Raw genomic sequence first — 24016 nt, forward strand, 5'->3', positions numbered from 1 at the left:
TAAACAATTACTGAATACGGTTGCAAGTCTAATTTTAAAGGCCATGACAAATGTTAGAAAATGTCAATTATAAAAAAATAAATTTTTGTTCGATTTTTAAAAACTACTCGTTTTTTTTTTGAAAAAGTTTTGTATAATAAAAAAATTCTTTATAACAAAATATTTTTATTTTTTTCCCCTTGTACGAAGTAAAGGAAGTATTGTGATCGCGAATAATTTTGGTTTTCAGATTTCAACGGAAATATCTATTTTGACCATCCCTGAATCCATTTTGACTAGTTTTGGCATGACATCTGTACGTACGTACGTATGTATCTCGCATAACTCAAAAACGATTAGCTGTAGTATGTTGAAATTTTGGATTTAAGACATGTAATTTAGGACTGTTGTAACATCTGGCTCTACACCTTCCCTTTTGATTACAATCGATTGAACCAAAACTGTCCCAAAAAAATTCATCATCTTCCAAAAAAAATTTGTATTTTAAACTTTTTCTTAACTGCAGTAATAAGCCCTCATTGAGAGCTTTTCCACGATGTATCATAAGTGATACTTGTTTTCGTTGGTTCCATAGTTACAGCCAAATAAAATTTTAATTAATGAAATATTTGGATTTTAGGGGAATGCACTTCGGTTCGAATCAGACTTCATCTCTTTTTTTTAAATTTAAATATATTGATTTATTATTAATTATTAACCTCTGATTGTAAAAACATTTTTACAATGAATAATTCAATAATAACAATAAAAAAGAATATGAAAAAATATCAGAAGTTATTAATGAAATAAAATTTTATATGCTTTTCATTAAAGAAAAATGTGTGTATGTAATTTAATAGGCGTACAAGGAAGTCATGAAGTGTCCACATCAGATATTTATTTATTTTTTTTATTATGTTTTTGATTTGCTATTTAACTAGTGAATAAGGATTTATGAGTAATTCTCAGCAGTTTCATTGTATTAATAAGATTTCGATTCAAAAAACACCTTTAGCAGTGAAAAGTTTTTTTGAAGTTCTTAGTTTCTGATGCCATTTAAACTTTTAATTACGCTTAGTTTTTATGTTACACAATCCATTTTATCTCTTTCAATTTTTACTGGTTCATTAATTTTTAATTTTGCATAAAAAATAGATTTCGATAAAGACTAAAAGCGTTGTGTTTTGTAAATAATAATTTACATTGACTATTCCTTAAATTTAAATGAGAAAAAAATGAACCAAAGGTTTGTCTATCATTATCACTAATTACTAACAGTGGTTGATGAATTTGCAACATCAAGAAGGATTCATTAACTTCAAAATTAATGAAATTTATTTTAAGTAATTAAGGGGTATTTGTGAAATGCGTTTATTTAAAAAAAAAGTATTAATATATTTAAAAAATTTACTAAACTTATAATTGAAAAAAATATATAATAATGAACAAAAATCTTTATATTTTGAACTTCTGTAAATTTTCTGAATCAGATAATGGAGTTAGATTTATTACTGTTACAGATTTTCCACAGTATTTTGCGATGACAAATCTATACTAGTTAGTACAGTTTATTTGATTTACGCAAAGATAATGATTTTTTTTTTATCCGTAGGTTATTTATGATAGTAGCGTCGTTTATATGATAGATCGTCCGTCAGATGCTATATTTTTAAAAATGACTTCAACTGCTGTCACTATTTCTGTTCGGTCTAATTAAATTATTTTTTTCCAGTTTTATCATACTTAATCAATTTATTTCATTGTAAAATGTCCTTTTCCTGATTTTAACATATCCTTTGCTGCGTTTCAAGATGACAAACACAATGAATAATCAACGTATTATTATACTGGAACCTATTTGAGAATAACAACTGACCATTTTATATTTGATGTAAATAAAAATGAATGCTTGCTCGTAATAAATTCGCCTATAAAATAAAATATATTACTGCAAGAAAAATTGATAAGTATGTTAAGGCCATTGCGACATTTAGGGTGTCATCATTTTTATTTGTCTATTTTTAGGGTGTCTCATGGATGGGTGTACAGAAAAGATCATTCGAAACCTAAACTTGGATGTGAAAAAAGTAATTAAATTATCATATTTTTATTCTATAACTGCTTTTACGAAATTCTTTTTATTTTTATTATTTTATTACTTATTATTTCTTTTTATTCTTATTATTTATCTTCACCCTTATTATATAGTTACCAATGGAAAAATTGCGAAAATAGGATAAATCCAATTTAAAATTTTATAACATAAATAAAGAAATAGTAATTGAGAAATATATCTACCATCTTCAATACAAAAGAATACTCTTAAGTTAGATTAAAATTGCCCAATATATATATATATATATATTTCTTTTTTATATATAAGAAGAAAAAAATCACGGTTTTTTTGCTTACATATTCCAGTTCAACATGTTATAGAATTTCCATTTCAACAAACAACGATAGATGAAAATTTAATATCAAAACAGTATTTATTTGACTTAAAATATCTGAGTGTAATTATGAGAATGATCCAGTGATAAGACTGAACGAAAATGTGGTGTTGTAGATTAAGACAGCAGACAGATGTCAAATTAACAGAAATTAGATTACTTATAATATTATTACTTACTTTAAACGAAAGGAAAAATTATAATTTCGATCAGATTCAGAGGATTTGAAGTTATCTAGATGATTATTAATGTGAAGTCAAGAGTAATTTTTTAAATTATTTACGGTAGATATTTCGATCTTTGTAATGTGACAGAATGTAGAGAATAATTAAATGGCGTATCCCAATGACCTACTTATACTTTTATATCTTACGCATAAAGTACAATATTCAGGAGTATACACATATTGCAATATCCTAGTTTTTAATATTCTAGTTGCAATATCCTGTATTTTGGTTTTCTGTTGGTATTGTATTGCTAATTGAAATTATTACATGGCCTGATTTTTAATTTCGGTGATTATTAAATCTAATTCAATTGATATATAATTTCTGGTTACGCTTCAGAAAACTTTGTTTTCTTTCTACTGATAATAAAGGATTTGACATTTTCTCATGCAGGTACTTGATAGGTTTTTTATAAGAATCAGAGGAGTATTAACAAAGATTGTTACACTTTGTCTAGCAGTACATAAAAAAATCAATTAATAAGCTGTGAAGGAAAACAAACGTACATTATGCTTAAGAAATATTGTACCTTTCAAACAGTCTTAAGAAAGACAGAAAAATAAAAATTTTTGTAAGTTTCGAAGTTAGCCTTTTTTTACCAGAAATATAGTTTATAACTCAATGGATCTTAGCGAATGCTTAACTGTTACCTACCGATATCTTATAATTAACAGATAATACGTGAAATTTATTATTATTAGAACGACTTATAATGTTTCTGGATAATTTTGGGCGTGATTATTATGAAAGAGATCCGGTGCATTATTACAATAAAGTTAGCTTTTTTAGGAAATATTCACTTGGTGATTATTTTTTAGTTCCAAACTTAAGAGTACTCAGTGGCACTGTTGAGTCACCAATGCGATGACGTTGCCGAGTGTATTTTAAAATGATGGAAGTTACTTCATTCTTGCTAAATATCCGAAAAATAAATAAGCATTTTTTTATAAACACCTGAGTTTTGTGAAATTCCCTCATGATCAAAAATCATATGCAGAAGTTCGAAACGTTTAAATAAGAGTATTACTGTAGCACGCTAATAAGTAAAATTCATGTTGTGGGTTCACTGTGCACTTGCATTCTCTTGATAAAATTATAACACAGTTTATAACAATTTTTAACATAAGGTTGCTTTAATATTCATCGTATCACAAAAGTAAAATCAATTAATTTTTTTTTAACCTATAACCGTTTGTATAGTATTTCTTTAACCTCAATGTTAACTACAAAAAACAACTCGCGTAACTTTTTACTATGCAGACTAGGTATATTTACAGAAGATTTCCCTGTGGGTATGTCTACATCAAACGATGTAATATCACAGGAGATCTAAAATTATCCTCTGACAGATGTCTTTTCTCGAGCAAAATCAAAATTATATACTGTATATTAAAAAAAAATCTAAACAGATATCTTAACCGTCTTTTTTAACATATTCTCTATTAAATATTTTTCCGAACGTTTTAAAATATTAATCGGAACACTCTTTTCATTTTAATAATAAAGAAATAATATTAAAAATAAGGGCTGACTTTTATACTTTATCGATAGTTCAAAACGAAAAACTTTTTAATGAAAAATTCTGTTTTTTTTCTTGTACAATAAAAATTTCATTATTCATTTTTCAAAATATTCTATAATAATAACATTATAAAATTAATATTCTAAATACAGTAAACATGCATTTTAATTGTTTTTCATTACATCATAATGCCAAATTTATTATTAAAATTATATATATTCGTAATTTACTATTAGCGTAGTTACGATTAGTTATGATTGATTGATAATTAAAAATTAATCTTAATTATTTAAATATTAGAAAATAATTAAAGATTGTTTGGACTAATTGAATGTTTTTAATGAAAATAGAATTACTAAAGTAAAAGAAATTAACATGATAATTTAAAAACAAAAACCGTTTAAACGTAAATATAAATTAAATTATAAATGATATAATTAAAATTGAATTAGAAGGTTATGTTAGATATGGGGAACGAGCCGCAACGTGTTAGGCATGGCAAATGTTCAATTCGTCGTCCAACACACGGTCCATTGGATATGCACGACACAACTCATTTCGGCATATTTACTTCATCAACTTCACCTCCCTCTCGCCATTACTCGCTGCCATTTTTCGTTCAACTGCATCACTGCATATCCCGATAGAAAACATATTAAAAGAATATTTTTCTCAACTTTTCCTCAAGTATTTTTCTCTAAAAGAAGAAAATTACATTTTTTATTGCTATTTGATAGAATCTGATTTTCAATAAAAGTATGAAGTTTATTATTTAATTGAATTAATTAATTCAAAAGGGATAAAATTAACTGATAATATGTTATTTTACAACAAAATTTATGCTGTTATATGCATTACTTATGAAGAGCTGTTGCAGCGAATCGATGAAGAAAGAAGCATTTGGAAAAATATAGTTAAAAGAACAGACTTATAGACCACATATTAAGCATTCTAGAATAGTCGCTTTAATATTAGAGGGACAGGTGGAAGTAAAACATTGTGCAGGCAGGCAACGTTTGGAATATGTAAAACAGATTGTTAGGGATGTAGGATGTACGGGCTATACGGAAATGAAACGACTAGCACTAGATAGGGAATCTTGGAGAGCTACATCAAACCAGTCAAATGACTAAAGACAAAAAAAAATGCATTACTCGAAATTTTTACAATCAGTAGAAAACAATCGATATTTTTACGTTTGAGTGATGGTTAACCCTTTCCAAAGAGATAGATAATTTTACTGGAACGGGATGTATAATTGTTTCTCTTTATCTCGAACAGAAAAGAAATTAATGCTTTTCGTTTAGGTCAGAAACCTTCTCCCTTCCACATTTACTTTTGATCGCATTTCCGCACGAAATTTCCCAATTATTTTGCGTGTAATAATCCTGTCAACACTTGTTGACAGGATTATTACAGGATTACGCAAATCAGTTAGAAGAAGAAAATCTTTTATCAAAAAAAGCGTTTAGATACCAAAGAATAAAAGTAGTTTCTGTAAATTTTTATCGAATTTTTAATGTGAAATGACACCAGATTTTACATGTGGATAACTAAGCTTAGTCATTACAATTTTAAAAGCAGATTTTTAAATTAATACTTTAATGAAATAGTACATATAGAAACCCATATATAACTGGATTTGGCTCAGTTAATAAAACAAGATATCATAATTTTTATTTTTTTAATTTTAATTATAGGATTTAAATATGATGACGCAGAATTTTTGCAATTAAAACAATTATGGTAAGACGGAATCAATTGTTTAATGTTTGATAACCTTATATTTCTTTTTACTCTTTTTATTTTATTTCTCTCTGCCAGTGAGTAAAAACAGTAAAAAAATTACGTATTTAATACTATAAAGGAAAATATGAATGTTTGACAAAAGTTAAAAGAATTCTGCAGTGGTTAAGAATAATTTAAAAGAAAGGTAAAAATATGAAGAGAAATGAACGATGTTTAAACTTTTCTGACTCCTGATCCCGTTAATAAAGATAGAATTTATTAATAAACGGTGAAAAACATTTTTTATAAGGGTATGAGAACTCAAAAAAATGAATAATAAAATTCAATTCTGCAATAAGATATCCCGAGATTGTAAAATCCTTAGTTAATAGAAAAGCATTAAAAAAGATTAAATAATAAAATACTTCGTTGTATTTGAACAAAAATTAAGTTCAACTTTCAAAAAAATTTAAACGTCATAATTATAAATATTAGCCGATTTCCGTGGCGGAGTGGTAGCGTTTCGGCCTTTCATCGGGAGGACCCGAGTTCGAACCCCATCAGGTACGGCATCTTTCAAACACCACAAAAAATTCCATTTTCATATCTCACACATAAGTTTCATGTTTATGTGGCGATATCATCAAGAAAAGAGATAAAAGATTAACTAATATTTACTGATGGCTCTGGCAAACCGATGCCTTTTTTGAAAAAAGGGAAGCAAATCAGATTCATTGTTTTAGCAAATTAATGAACCAAATTAAATTTTTAAAAGGATACAAATAAAAATAGTTTTTATGTTTCTTACTTTTTTCTCTCAATAAATTAATAAAATTTACCTTATGACACCTCATTTAGAAAAAAAAACGAAAAATAACGAAATTTCCTAAATAAATTTTCAATATAACACTTTAATTAGCGGATCATACCTTTTTTGGAGTAGGCTGTAAATAAAATGAATTCGTTACGGGTATTGGATGAAATCCAACACCAGTAAGAAGGAGATAACCTTTTTAAACTCTCCCCACTCTTTCCTCTAAATTTTATCAGTTGTATCAGTTAATCCTCGAAATGCGTAAATTACCATAAACATTGTCATAATTAAACTACTTCTACTACATAAAAGCCAGTAAAAGTCAATCCAAATTCAGAACTTCATGTTTAAATTCAAAATATTTTAACATTATGGGCTCAGAAGACTTCGAAAAATCAGTAAATTCAAAACATGAAGGCGTTTTCATTTACAACAGAAAGCAAATATATTAATATTAGGAAAAGTAAAATGTTAAGGAGAAAACCTAAACTAAACTTGACGAACTTAAATTACTTAGTACAATATCGATCCAACTAATTTAAAATAAACATTAAACATGAGAACATTTGATAAATAATTTATTGAACAGAGGAACTATGTTCGCCAGAAGAGATAAAATCTACTGATGATTTTTAATTTTAGAACACAGAGTGACCTAATACATTAAAGGAATAAGTAGAAGATTATTTGAATATTTTATAATCTTTCCTTTTATCTTCTACCTCTTATTATTACAACAAAAAGCTTGCGTCTATTAGGTAGGCTTCCTCCTTATTTTTTCTTTTCTTTTAACTTTTTTATATTTTTAACAATGTGACCTTTGAAGTTAAGTAGTTCTGCCGGCCTCCGTGACGCGAGTGGCAGCGTCTCGGCCTTTCATCGGGAGGTACTGGGATTGAATCCCGGTCAGAGATGGCATTTTCACATGCTACAAAAAATTTTCTATCAACTCATCCTTTGAAGTAAAACTTACCTAACGGTGGTCCGGAGGTTAAAAAAAAAACTCAAGTAGTCCTATTTTTCGAAGTTAATACGAAATTTTTAGCCATACTTTTATCTTGTTTATTTCCTCCAAGACTTGAAACCCAAATTTCTTATATGAATCTACTTTTTGTTAGTGATCATCAAAAATATCCATTCGATTATTCTCGTACACAATCATCCTCGTGTATGTGCTGAAATTTCCTCTTGTTTTCATTTGAGTATCCCAATTATCAAGACATATAGACTGCATATTTGAGTACATCTATTTTCTTCTACAACATTGTAACTCAAAGTGTGTTTCTCTTGTTTTGCATTTTTTTAATTAAATTTTTTTTAACTGTTTATCTTACTTAAATAATAAGTTTTAATCTAATTTGTAAAGATTCCTATAAATTTTTTTGTATAAATTCAGATATAATATTGTATATTTCAAATATGTTAATATTTAGAACAAAAAAATTATATACGTTACATAATGTAAATAAACACTTATTTCACAAATTTTATTTGATTAGTTTCCAAATATAATAATTAAATAACTAAGTATTTTCGTTAGATAAATAATTGTATTACCTGTTCTGAAAAATCAAAAAGGGTCGGTATTTTCCTGCAAGGTACATTGTAGTAAAAACCATAATCTATCTAATCTATCTGAACCATTTACAGTATTTCTTATAACAAACCGATCAGTCATTCCTAATCGACTGATTGGCGTCAATCCAGCAGATCCATAAGCTTTTATGGCTGAAGGGATTTTGATATCTTTTTAACCCTACTATAATTAAGAACGATATGTAACCACTAAGAATTTTTACCTAAATTATTATTTTTTTTTTTTTTTTTAGAAATGATATATTTATGAAAAATTAAAAGAAAATATATCGCAAAGTACAAAAAAATAAAAACAGGGTATATAATTAAACTGGAATCATTTGTGCATTGTTTTTAAAATTACTATTAATGATATTTCCTGGAGGAATAGTTTTAGTGTGATACCAATTTTTACATTTTAAAATAGAACGTTTTTAACATCCTTGAAAATGTTCAAAATCAACTTCCATTAAAAGTAATGAAAGTAATTTTTTTCACTTTCCTCGCTGTAGTGATACATGGTGCTAGAACAGCTGTATAATGGGAAAGTACGTAGATCGTTCAAAAATAAATCTAAAAGTTGGTATTTTTTTAAGTTTTCTGCCTTAAGGAGACGTTAAAAAAACTAATAAAAAGATATTTATTTATTAATAACATAAAATTAATAATTAATATAATAATTAATAAAAAGATATTTATTAATAAATTAATATATTTTTATGATTACTACCATAATATGCCATATACTAAATGTTACAATAAAAAGATAAATTTAAATAGATTGTAAATAATCTTCGCAAAAACGTTTTATTCCAATGCTCCCAGTCACAAAGATCTATTTTCATCAGGTGAATGTTTGCCAGAGTGTTTACGAATGCAGTTGCCTTTGCCCCGTGTTTGATCTAACTCTGGACCCCGTGAACCATTTTCAAACTTGGCAGACGGGTACTACCTTCAGGGAGGAAAAGAATATATTATACTTTTGCAAAAATTGGAAAAAGGAGTAAGTAAGGGTGTTTTGATTGAAATAAAATTTCAATTGTTTACTGGGATAATTCAGATAAAAATTTCACTTACAAAATTTGAAGTTTTTTATCAATATCACAAATAACCAAACCTTTTTACGTATAATACTCACCACCTTCCCAAAAAATGACTTTATTTATTTTTCTTCTTTTTACCTACATATTGCTTCTGAAAAATAGTTAATGGGAGTTTGTTTTACTTAAATATTTTAGATTAATAGGCTTTTAACCCTTTTTTCCTTTTTCCTGTTTAGCCTCCGGAAATTACAGTCAGGTATTACTTCAGAGAATGAATGAGGATGATAAGTATGAGTGTAAATGAAGTGTAATCTTGTACAGTCTCAGTTCGACCATTCCTGAGAAGTGTGGTTAATTGAAACCCAACCACCAAAGAACACCGGTATCCACGATCTAGTATTCAAATCCGTATAAAAGTAACTGCCTTTACTAGAACTTGAACGCTGGAACACTCGACTTCCAAATCAGATGATTTGCGAAGACGCTTTCACCTCTAGACTAACCCGGTGGGTAGGCTTTTAATAAAGCCTACTATATAAATGGTTTTTTGCCCATTCCACTCCAAAATAGTCTGTGGTAACAAAAAATGTATTTTTTATTAGAAAAAATCTGATGTGGTCTTCAGTTGACTTTCTTGTACGCCTATTAAATTACATTTTTTGTTTCAAACGAAAAGTACAAAAAAATTGTATTTCACGAATAACTTCTGATTTCTTTTCATTTTTGTCTTTTATTTTTATTATTGAATAATTATCTACTGTAATTTTTTTTATAATTAGAGGTTGAAAATTATTAATAAATCAATATATTTAAATTAAAGAAAATAAAGATATAAAAAGAGGAACAGAGGAAGTCGAATTCGAACCGATGTGCCTTCCCCTTTTAAGATCCAAATATTTCATTGATTAAAATTTTATTTGGCTATAATTCTGGAACCAATGAAAATAAGTACCACTTTAATAAAATCTCTCACTGAAGACTTATTACTGTAGTTATGAAAAATTCCAAAATCCAATTTTTTTTAAATTTTGGGCTTTTTTTGACATTTCTGGTTACGTTGATTGCAATTAAAAGGAGAAATGCACAACTAGATGTTACAACAGTCCTAAACCCAAAATTTCAACATCCTACAGCTAATGGTTTTTGAGTTATGCGAAATACACACATTCAGACGCCATATACGAGATACAGACGTCACGCCGAAACTGGTCAAAATGGATTCAGGGATGGTCAAAATGGATATTTTCGTTCAAATCTGAAAATCGAAATTTTTCGCAATCGTAATACTTCCTTTTACGAAGTAAAGGATACTTCCTTTTACGTAAAAGGAAGTATTTTAACTATTTTAAATTTAAATCTATGTTGCAAGATACCCATTGCATTTAAATTGTAAAATTCTTAATTTTTTGAAAGCCCTTACTCTTTAAAGTTCTTGATAAAAAAAATTAACCAAAAATACTGATCCCTTATTCCCTAGAAATTTTAAATCTTTGTTTATTTAGAATTCTGGTTGTAACTTTGTATTATAAAAAGTTCCTTTTTAAAATTATTATCACTTTTAATTAGGGATTGATTAATTCTTGAAAATAATAATTTTTTTTTTAATATTTCCCCTTGAGTACGGGAGCGCTCAAGTTAAAAAAAAATTCTAAATTTAAACTTTTAAATGCTTCAAACGTATTTTGTTAAAAAATAAAGTCACTAAAATAATTTAATACCCATTCCTTGATGGAAATTTAAACAAAATGAATTTTAGTGAATATTTTAATCATTCTAAAACCCCACTTATACATTAACCTCCAGATTTTCAAAAAGTGGAAAACATACAAAATATTTTTCGTAATCAATTGTAATATTTGCATATGATGAAATATTAATTTAAAAAAATTTATTATTGCTTTATTTTGCTGAGCACCTTGACTTCAAAATAAAAGTTAAAAATTTTAATTTAAAGAAATAAGTAATTTTATATTTATTTATTAAATATGAATTTTAATCAATACATTAAAATTTACTGCAATACTTGCAGTAATTTTGAATTATTACGAAAAAAAAAAAATTTGAATTATTTTATCATAAAGTTCAAATAGAGCTTAAAATGATTGAATGAGAAAAATGAATTGCTTATCTTGACCGGCGTAGCCGGAAAAATTATATAATTTATTGCTGGCTTTTTCTCTTCATTATCTCCGCAAATGAATTTCATACCGAAAAACAGAACTCCAACAACATTAGCCTTCCTTATTTTAATCTATTCTCTACCTTCTCTTTTAAATATTCAATAAATACTTTGATAACTGAAATACCTATCTTTGTATATATTAGTATTTTTTCAATTGAAGTGTTCTAATAAAATTATTGATAAAACTTTTAAACTGATTTTATACGAATATTTTATCCAAACTGGATAAAATTAAGTACTCTTAAAATTAATATATATATATATATATATATATATATATATATATATATATTAATATAATACATTAATATATATTAATATATATATATATTCTTCTTCCATAGTAATGTAAAAGAATTATATTTACATGTATCGGGGTTATACAGTATACTTCGTATCCTAATTACAATTTAATTCAGAGTTCAGTTTTTAAATTTTCCATTAAAGGTAAAAGATAAAACAGAAAAGATTTTCTGTTTTAATTGAAAATAATCGAATAATCAAAATATTTATAAAAGATAGGCCTTCCAGAAAATAATAAAAGATATTATATAAATTTTTATACCAAAACATTTTCTAAAAAGAATTTTTCGATAGAAAATTAGAATTTTCGATATTATTTGTCCTTGTATACTAATGATTAAATAAAAAGTACAATTAAAATATTTAATTACAACGGTTAACACCGGTTACTTCATTAATTTTTAAAATTAAATTTAAAAGCTGGATATGTTTGGTTTCTAAGCCAGATTTATTGACATTTAATGAGTTAAATAATTTTAAAAATATTTAAAAAAAATTGATGGTGAAGGCATTGGTTAAAGGACTGAATGAAATGGGAATACATTATGAACAACGATCTAGAAGGAATTGTAAAAAAAGGAGAGGATGTAGTTGATATCAATCGGCAGATAACATAAGTGTAAAAGGAAAGTATGAATGAGTGAAGAGGATATCAAAGGAGAGAAAAGCTTACAGCCAGCATGCGAAGATCTACCCAGTGGCGGAAATATGTAGCATGATTATTTTGTTTGAAAAGAAACATCTATGTACTAGGAAAACAAAATAAAAATAATGGTGGGGGAGGGAGAAAATTACATCTTTGTTCTACGTTTGAATTAATTTTCTGTGATTTTGGTTACGGAATAATAATTTTATAAAAAAAATTATATGTAGAATTTTACTGTATTTCTGCTTATGTAACGAACAATGTCACACAGGCTTCTAACAACCTAAGACTAGGTAATTTTTCATCTCAAGCTACGTCGGATGGTCACAGTAAGTCTCCTATTCACTTTACAAACGTAATGAACCACAAAAAGACATCAAAGAACATAGAAATTGTCAATGGAACGTGGTACTTCCTTAAAAATTAAAGCTTTAAGTTGAAAAGCAGGTCGACCTCTCCTACTCAGAATCTCACTCGTACACTCACCTACGTGATACACGAGGAAGACATTCATGTCAGCTCTCCCAAGCCGTGTCATTTCCCTTTCATTTTTATTTTTTATCTTTTATAATATTATTATAGATTAAAAAAAATATAATTTGCTTACTACATATTCTTTTTCTTCAGAAAAAATGTCTTTTAATTCTCTATAAGAAATAATGTAATATGTTTTATCTATATAGTTCTCTATAAATTATCTCTTCAGTATTACAATTAGAATTAATCTATTTTCTTCATATAATAATAATTAAATGTATACAATACTCAACACCAACTGGTTAAAAGCTTTATTTGAATATCAAATTATCTGATTGTAATTTTACATTAAAACCTTTTTAATGGAATATATTTTAGTAGCGTTTTGTTGTATGCAAAAACTTCTTCTTTTAATTTAAAAAAAGAAGTTGAAAATTAAAAATATTACCTTTCAATAATATTATGAAACTTTGTTCAATATATTTAAAATTATAGTCAAAGTAAAAAATGGTTTACTAGAAATTTGTACATTTTTTGGCGTGGATAAAACTTTACTAACAAACTAAATATTCCTATAAAAAAATCTGATGTAAACAACACGATTTCCTTGTACGCCTATTAGATTACATATATACATGTTTTTAAAATAAAAAGTACGTAAAATTTTATTTCATTAATAACTTCTGATATTTTTTCTTTTTTTTGTTATTATTGAATTATTATTTATCATAAAACTTTTTTTTTTACAATCATAGGTTAATAAATTATTAATAAATCGATATATTTAAATTAAAAAAACAATGTTAATAAAAAAAAAAAGATGAAGTCTGATTCAAACCGATGTGCCTTCCCCTTGCAAGATTCAAATATTTCATTAATTAAAACTTTATTTGGCTATAACTATAGAACCAATGAAAATAAGTACCACTTTGATGCATCTTTGAAAAGCTCTCAATGACGGCTTATTACTGCAGTTAATAAAAAATCCAAATTTGTTTGAATTTTGGGCTTTTTTTAGACACTTTTGGTTCAGTCAATTGCAATCAAAAGGGGAAATGCACAACTAGATGTTACAACAGTTCAAAATTTAAAATTTCAACATCCTACGGCTAATTGTTTTTGAGTTATGCGAGATACATACGTTCATACATACATAGAAACATTTATACATACATACGTACAGACGTCACGCCGAAACTAGTCAAAATAGCATCAGAGATGATCAAAATGGACATTTCCGTTGAAATCAGAAAACTGAAATTTTTCGTGATCACAATACTTTTCTTTACTTCGTACAGGAAAGTAAAAATAACATTTTAAGAACTGAGCAAATTTTCATTTATTTTTTATGAAGTATTTTTTGTGATTAATTTATTATTTTTAAAGATTTATATTATTTGACATTGTTTATATATTATACTTGTGTAAAAACTAATTATGCTTACGTTTAAATACGACTGCTCGCAAAGCAGGTAATCTGCATCTTAATAAAAAATAAAAATGTTAATACAAAGGAACAAAGTAAAGAGGCTGTTACGATTGTTAAGTACCTGGAATAAGGAAATAGAATTTAGTATCATATTTTTACTCTTAATTAACTAGTCTAATCTTTTTGAGTTTTCGCATGAAAATACTTATATTTTCGATAAATGATATCAACTCATTTATCATAAGTTATAATTTACTAAGCTTACTATTTATAGTGATGGTATACTAAGCAAGTTTGATGATAAAAAAAAATGTTGTCAAATCATCTATGTAGACAAAATAATTTTTTGTTAAAAATAAATCTTTCACTTAAGTTATCCAGAAACTTAACAACGAAATGATCAAGGAACTTTCTCTAAATAATAAACCGCGATATTGAAATCTAACAATCGGGTAAAGAGTAAGGCTTGAATATACATTTTTAAAAAATTCATACTCTTCGAACTGAGAACTTCCTCCTTTTATTAAATTTGGTATAAAAATAAAAAATAATGACATAGAGAGGAATCCTAATAACAGTAACTAGGGGTCCCGTGCAGCTACGCAGTTTCAGTAAATAAATTAATAAATAATTTACTTTGTGGTTATAAACTTCCGTCCAGACTGAATTTGCTGTGCGTCTGCCCTTACGTTTCATCACCACATTCATATTTTTAAAACGGTTTTCGCCTAATAGAGCAACCTACCTAAAAACCGGTTCAAGTAGGTTAATTTACTATTCGGTTCAGATCTGTCCTTGCGCCTTGTTAAAGACGTGCAAAATGCTAACCGTATAAGAAATTGTCTTCGTTTAAATGAAAATGAGAAATTAGTGTACCAGACGGCTTCATAATTCTAATATAATTGTTGTCATACATTTTTTTGAACTTTCACAGAAAAATTAATTAATTTTTTTAGAGAATAAGTAATCGAGTGAGCGTAAGGATTGCTTGTTGGTTATCTGTGGCCTGATGTAATAAGTGTTTAATACCCCAACGAAATCTGTAACTAAATTAGTTAATTGCAGAAAAACTAAATTTTTTTCAGTTTGTTTACCAAATTTTTTTAGTATATAGGTTAATTGCAACATTAATTTTGTTAGCAATCGTTAAATATATGGAATACAGATATTTAAATTTACGTCACTGGTGAGGATGTATATAATTATTAAAAGCAAGTTATTAGTAGCAATTTTTACTTTTATGTAGAAAAAAAATTATTGTATTAAAGAATTACCACGATTAAAAAAAGAATTCATTTTATTTAGATTAATATTTTTACAATTTTTTTTTTTTTTGCTTTTTGAGTCGACTCAAAAAGTAATAATATAATCATAATTTATCTATTACTATTAATCGTAATTGTAATAATATTCTCATAAATTTATTCTGATAATATTTTTATAATTTTTTTAATAAAAAAAATTGTAAAATCCGACATACTTACTGATGAACAAAGCCTTGAAAACATTATGGGTGAAAATTAAGATCCACTTTTTTATAAAATTGAGAAGTTCTACGATTCATTAAATACCATTCATTTAGAGATCAGTTCGCCTTTGTGTACTAGTAAGAAAAAATGTAAAAAAAATAAAATAATGAGTGCTAAATGTGAATAAAACGAGTTTTTGGACAAGACTGAACAAATAAACTCAACACATTATTCAAAAAATCAAAAATAATGTGAAAAAATCAGTTGTGAACAACACGACTTTTTTGTTCGCCTAATAAATTTACATTTCCACATTTTTTTTTACATGAAAAGTACATAAAATTTTATTTTATTAAAAACTTCTGATATTTTTCATAGATTAATCGATACAGGTTCATCGATAATTCTGTATAAAATTTAAATGTATTATTCACATATATTCTGTTAATATTTACTAAATCATAATGCATAATAATGAATTAAACTCTAGCAACAAAATAGGAGTTTTTTAAAGCTAATTTATGTTTTAAGAATCATGTTCAAAATTTATTAAATAAATTACACACGCTACAAAATTCATACGTTATCATCAAGAAATGAGCAAATGTAATTACGCATTAAATTGTTGTTCCTAAAGACATTAAATAATATCCTTACAGTTAAATCTCTTTGTACGATAATTAAGAACTTATTCTACGCTGATTATATCAATCAGTTTTCAAATGTATTGTGTAGTTGAAATGCATTGTGCCATATTTCACATTTCATAACTAATGTATTGTGATCTAAATTTGATAACATTGACTTGAAGTGAGATTTGGGCTAAAGTAATTTAACTTATTACTGATAATTAGTTCTAAGTTACTAACTTCTCAGGTCGACTGATAATTAATGCTGCAACATAATTCACCAAAATATATAACTGCTTAATAACATTTTTGATTTTAATTATAATAATTTAACAATAATCCTTGAATAATTCTGACATTAATAATTTAATCAAGAAATTAATTATTATTATTATTATTATTATTATTATTATTATTATTATTATTATTATTATTATTAAATTATTAATTTAATTAATAATTTTTATTATGATTCTTATTCTAATGTATGTTTTACCAAATTCGTATTATCCCTTGTATCTTCTCCAACCAATTGCATTCGAAAGCTAACGTATAGCATTCACTTTTGTTTTAATTATATGCTTTCTCTTTGAACCAAGTACCAAAATGTTATTAGATACAGGAAAACTAGTAAGCAACATTAGTCTAATCCTCACTATATTATAAAGTGGTAAAAAAATGATTTAAACACGAAACTTTAAATAACTCGAGACCTAGCTGTTGTACTGGAACGGGCAATGGCTCTAAACACTGGGAAATCAAGTCACACGTAATGTGGCCCTACTCAAAACTTTCTCTCAACTCTGAGTCGAAATATGAATGAACATTAGTTCTCCCTACAATATAAAATGGTAACAAAAATGATGGCCAGTTGTTTTATAAAATGTTAAATTTGTTTTCAAAAAAACGTTCAAAAACATACAATATCATCAATTTTTGTTTAAAAAAATGGTTCCATACTTAATGTTTATAAGTTTTAACTTCGTTTCTTATATGTGACCAATATTAATTGTTATATGTCTTCTGTTTATATGTCTTCTTTGTTTCTCATATTTTTTTTTTTATACTCAATTATTTGTTCTGTTTCGATAATCATTAATTTTATCATTGTTTAACATTAATTTTCATTAATGTTCTGTATACCTGTGTTAAGTAATGTTACCATTTAAGTTTTTTTCTGATCTTAGCAGTTAATTGTGTGTGTACTTTCTTACGCTTAGTTATATTTTTATTCGTTATATGTTTTATTGTACTGCACTTCGTTTAATCCTTTATATTGTCTTGGGAGATATCACTGGATGCCTCCCTTTCAGTCGTTATTACTCTGTACAATTCATTTATGTTTCATGGTTCAGGAAAGTGATTGTAACCAAAGCAATATGTATAGAAAACACATAGATTAAAATTGGGTAAATTATTAAAATTTATTCTAAAGGTAAATGACAGATTAAGCTTTTAATAAAATTTAAAGTTAAAACTGTTTTATTTAAGTGTATGCTAAATTTATTTTTACCTCTTATAATATACTCGTATATATAACTATATTTATACCTTTATTAAAGTTATCTGTATAAATGTTAATAATTAATATGTAAGAAGGAATCAGTATGTATAAAACTTATGTCTGTATTAAAGAAAACATAAGTTGCGTCGGAAAATTGAGATAATTATAAATTGTATTTATATAACTAAATTTATAATTGAAGTAGTTTTTTTAATACTTTAATAATAATCATACAATAACTTGGACAGATGTCCAAAATTTATTTTTTTTTTAAAGAATTTAAGAAATTTTTATTAGTTTATAATGTGTGAGTAATTTCGTAATTTATTTGTAAAATTTAAAAATAAAAAACTTAGGGAAAACTTAAATAATTTCATAAAATTTTTGGGTTTATGTAAACAAAAATAATTTTGTTTTCTTTTCCGTGGGATAAAAGTTATTATTACAATTTTTGAAAAGGTTTTGTGCGATTTATGGTTTCAAGTTTTTATAAATATATTCCGTATAAACATAAGTAAATAAATAATCTACATAACTCCACATTTCGGGTTGAAAATAATTATGAAACAATTAAATTGTATTAAACTAACGATTATGATAATAACATTTAGCAAATAAAGTTAAAACTTCCTATGAAATTAATTTCCCACTTAACATAGTTAAAAAATAAATAATAATAATAGCAATAACTATGATAGAGAGAATATTCGACAAAAATGATAATGCCCTAAAACAGATACCCACCATCAGAAAACAAATTTACCTTCCAGGTCCAGGGCGACAATTGCTGTAAATAAATACAATTCAGCTGGTCTACGGGGCTCCTAGTAATTTCCTCGGAATTGATATTTCATTCGACCTGAATTCCATCTTCAGATCACTGTACCGACTGGATTTTTCGGCTATCTGCATATACGAAAAATTGAAAAAGAATTTAGAAATGGACTCATACTATCTTTAGAGATGGCGATATAAGAAAGCGACCAGAGTCGAAGAGATTTCAGATGTAACGGAGACCCTTCCACTGTCCACATTCCCCCGCGATGGCAAGCATGTAACTAAGGTGTCTATGTATGTTGATGCATGGGAGCCCTAAAGTTTCGGTGTGTAGGGGCCTGTAGTCATTGCTGAGATTGAACACACGTTCTCTTCCAGAAAATATAGGTTCCACTAGAGTACCGGACGGACCAACAGAGTTGGTAACTTTGGAGTGGAGGTATATACCAGCGGCTAGCCTTGCTACAGAAGGAATTAAATTTTCAAGCAATTTGAAAAACAACCAAACGTAGCAGAAGGTTCACGTAAACACCCTCGTCTAGAACCAACCGTATCGCCAGAAGCAAATCGGAAAAAGAGTTATAAGTCAGGAAGAATACGAAATGAAGTGCTGTCTGCAGACAGCTGTTTTCAAGAACAGCTTATCCAGACCAAAATATCCGGTAATAACGTGAGAAAATGGTAATTTTGCGAGGATGATTCCTTTCTTATCGATCGTGAAATAAATAATTGCTTTGGAGGCCCAGTAAAGGAAATTCGAGAAACCTACATTGGACTCCAATTGAAACAATCAACGAAATACAGAAGCAGGAGATCCTTGAATTAAAGAACATAGGCAAGTTTTCTGTACGAGGTGATCATCTCAGCACCTTCAATACATCAAAAAGTGTTGCCGTCTGTCGAGATCTACTCAACTGTGCTGAAGAGAGAATTGTAGAGGAGTTGTCACTGCAGGGAGTAATAGAGTGCCGAAGGCTGAACATGAGAAGTAGTGACGATGTCCTACCGTCTGCTCTTACCTTTAACAACTCAACCCTACTGGAGAAAGTGCATGCAGTAATACACCGTTTGGATCTACGATATTTTGTTCCTCAACTCTTGAGATGCTTTAGATATCAGCGTTCTGGTCACAAAGTGATTCGAGGTGACCAGTCATTGCGGTCTTTCTGCGATCGATGCGAAAGACCGCAAAAATACATGTGTGGTGAAGAAATTCATGAAGCAGAACCATGCATGGGTTCACTTGTCTGCATAAACTGCAAAGGACAGCATTCATGCCGTTCAAGAAGCTGTTCTATTTGCAAAGATGAAGTAGATATTCAGATCGTAAAAACCGCAGAGGTCAGCTATTTCGAGGCAAAGAAGTTTGTAAATAACCGTAATCCTATAGCAACAACTAATTTTGCTCAGTCAGCGGCTATAGTTTCTGCTACAATTGTTGATACAGACCAGATCCTTGGCAAGTTTGGAGCCAGTTTGGCTACTGTGATAGAGAGAATATTCGACAATAACTTAAATTCTTTTTTTCATAAAGAAGAAGAAGACTCTCGTATCAGGTATTACGTCAACCAAGAACAAAAGTACAATTGAACAGAGCAAGACAGATACTAAACCAGAAGTTCAGGTTTGTCTGCATAACCTGTCTGATGGGCCTATAAAGGCTGACCCTAAGGGGGCCCTTAGGGCACGACCCTAAGGAGGCTCCGAAGCCTCATAAAAACCACAGAGTACATCTAAAATAACAGAAGGGGGCCTGTTTTTCTCTTGGATATTGGAGAGTTGCATCAAACCAGTCAAATGACTGAAGACAAAAAAAAAATACTCTGTTAGTACTCTCTTAAGGAACATTATTATTTTATCTATTCGCTTATTTGGTGAAATTTTTACAACTGCCATAACGAATTTAATGCCGTTTGCTGAACAAAAATCTCCAATATTTGAATTTCTTAGACTTATTTCACTTGTATTTGTCAAAGTTATATCAAATTTTGAGGCTATCACAATTGAATGACTTTTTTTTTACATATTACAAATCTTGCAGCTCGATTTTCTTCTCTTTTAAATTTAGCAATGCAATTGAAATTAGGAATGTTCAGTTGTTGATTGTCGTCCATTCGCGTCTCAGAGAGTAATAAGACATTAACATTCTGAGTGATTGTATTGGTAAATCCAATCTGTGATTTATAAAGCTTTGACAGTTGAAGGTAAATATTGAAACACCTTTCTGTTAGAGATAAAATTGTCTTATCTTTCGTCTCTAAAGTACTTAACGATAATCATTAGAATTCTTGTATTAATGATGCAGTACGTATAGTTTGTTTGAGGCCATGATAAAATATTTATTCAGTCTGACCTTTATGAGGCGTAACACTATACAAATTTTCAGTGCTGGTAATGCGTAAGAGTTCTACGTAAACAATTTGTTTTCTCGTACTCGTAAATGACTTCATTAAACGTTCCAACGTGTGAATTATGTAGATGGTCATCACACACGCCGCCAATAAAGGAAAGTGTTTCCGTTTGACAGTAACAATTTCATTAGTTGTTAAATGTATATTAGCTGTCCGTAACTCTACAGGTACCGCTAAATTATCTAATTAATTTTGTACAGCCAACTAAGCAGCTTTTTTTCTTTATTCCTGACCAATCATTGGCGAATCAGGAAATTCTAACCAAATTCTGAAAATTATGTTATCCTCACTGAATTCTAAGTGTACCAGCTTTCCAAGTGCACCATTAGCTAAACCATCAGAAACGTCTTCATCAGTTGTAATTATATAAAATCTATCTTTTAAGGAAGTTATTTCGTAAGGTAGTCTTATGTCATTAAGAAAAGACATGGTGTTTACAGTTCTGTAGGAAGAGAACTCCTCAACGTAGTCCTGTTTTGACAATCGATGATCATTCAATTCAATACAAAGTAATGTACGTTTTTTAAGCCTATAATTAGATAAATTCTTTACATGGGGACTAAATATACAGTACTTGAGTGTTAGATGCAAAAAACCCCTAAACATTATTAAATGTTTATTCAAAATAATTGGGGGCTTAGAAAAATAAATATTTCTGCGGCTATACAAAGTCCTGGTTCAATCAAAGCCTCGATCACGGGTGTATTGTATATTTGTTAAGACTCATATCTCTCTTTCTTGTTATTCATTTGGAAAGTAAATACATAAACTGTCTATTTCTTCTTATTCATTTGTAAAGATAAATAAATAAACTGTCCCTTTCTTCGTATTCACTTGTAGAGTAAATTTGTTTATATTCAGCTGGCCTATCTTATCAGCTGATATTTTATAGTAACAACGTATCAACGTATCTAATTTATTGTACTGTTCAGTCTTCATCTACAATTCATAATATCATCATGTACATACTCATCAAGTCATAGCATATTCAATAATGTAATATTTTATAGTATAAAATTTAATTTATCATGGCTGAACAATGATTATTATTTATTTGAATTATGAACCAGCCAAATTAAGATATAGAATTAGTACACGTAACCGAGGTATTAAACCAAGGCGGGTATTGATTCGAACAATATCCATCCGCTAGAAAGTAGCATCCACGAAAGTTAAACTGATACATCAGTTTAGATCAGTTCAGGCGGAATCAGATATGCCACAGGCGCTTTTCGTACAAGCCCGGTAACTAGTTTAATGTCAGAACCCGGCATAATGCCACAACATTACAGAAGAGAGATTTTACCGTTAAGATATGCAGCAAATATAAGGGTCTTTCCTTCCCATATAAACTATAAAACTTTTAACAATTATCCTTTGGCTGCTTTATATGAACGTCGTCCTATCTATTCCAGAATAGCCGGAATACGATATCATAAATTAACAAATTACTTTGGCATTACTTTACCAAATACATAAGTAATTTCTACAAAAGAATACCGCTATGACTTTACCAGAGGTAAGATTGGATCTCTGTTACGGAAAAATAAAAGAAAAACTAGCAGTGATCATCCAAAAGGAATTTTCGTCAACCATCAGTAGCTATGAAAGATATATAAAAATTCTCTCTCTCTCTCTCTCTCTCTCTATATATATATATATATATATATATAAATAAATAAATGGACAAGCCCATTAATGGAAACTGGCAGATAGGGAAAGTTTATACAGCAGAGTTCATTGTCATTGTTAAAAAGCAAGCTCTTCGCTAACAGAAAATTTCTGCGCTGAGAGAGTCCTCATATATTCCGACTCGTTAATTGCACTAACTGTTAATCAGTACAAGAATATTAAGGTTATCGAAAACATCCTGTCCATTATGTATGTTTTAAATCCACGAGGACAGCTATGTGTATTTTGTATGGACTCCAGGGCATGCTGGTATCAAAGGAAACGAAAGCGCCAACGAAGTTTCCAGAACGGCAATAATTTGTGATAATATGTATATAATTCCTGTTTGTGTGGCAAATGTTAAGAATCGTCAACCAACATTATTAGAACACGTGGAGTAATGAATGGAGAAGACTAAATACGAAATTAAATGCGATTAAAACTTCATATAAACGGCAGAGCAACGTGAAATTGATTCGCCGAGAACAAGTGGCGGTGACCAGACTCAGACTCGGTCACACATGAATAACAAATTCATATTTGTTATCCGGCAAAGAAAGACCAATGTGCAGTGTATGTGATAAACAGCTTGAGAATTTCAAAAAGAAGTATAAACTAACAAATAATATCGCTGCCGGAAATGACAAGTAATATTACTGATTTGGAAAATGGTAAAGAAGAAAAGATAGTTGCTTATCAACATAGAGTGGATCATTGACAAGTCTGTAAAGGCAGTATGATTGCTTAAGAATTTCTCTATGTAAAGTAGCTTGCTACGAACATTGATTTTATTTAGTCTTCATGGTATTGTCAAGACTTTTCAAATTTTATTTATTTTTCAAGATGTTTTTTAATTTTATTTTTTATGATTTTATTTACGTTTTAGAACCTTTTTCACCCTGTAAGTGTTATTAGTCTGTGTTTAAATAACACGCTTATGTGTTTAAATAAGTGTCTTTAAAAGCTTTGTTTTACGTTATTTTGTGTTTTTAAATATAATGTAAGGGTCCTTTACACCCTTACATCTGACAAACCTGCTGAAGAATTAAACTCTATTTTAAAGAATGTGATGAGGACTATGACCTTAGAAGTCGTTCCCACATAAGCAAAAAAAAAAAAAGTAATAATAATGAGCTATATTAGTTATTGAAAATTTAACATTCATACACTTTTTATTTAT

General features: G+C 28.2%; 1 protein-coding gene across 1 annotated transcript in view; it reads right to left on the minus strand.

The window, feature by feature from the left end:
- LOC142320027 (dipeptidase 1-like) overlaps window positions 1–24016 on the minus strand; it is a 633229-nt gene that overhangs the window by 517017 nt on the left and 92196 nt on the right. The gene's annotated exons all lie outside the window — the stretch shown is intronic.

This window comes from Lycorma delicatula, chromosome 2 (genome assembly GCF_047948215.1).
Source record: "Lycorma delicatula isolate Av1 chromosome 2, ASM4794821v1, whole genome shotgun sequence".
Taxonomy (NCBI): Eukaryota; Metazoa; Arthropoda; class Insecta; order Hemiptera; family Fulgoridae; genus Lycorma; species Lycorma delicatula.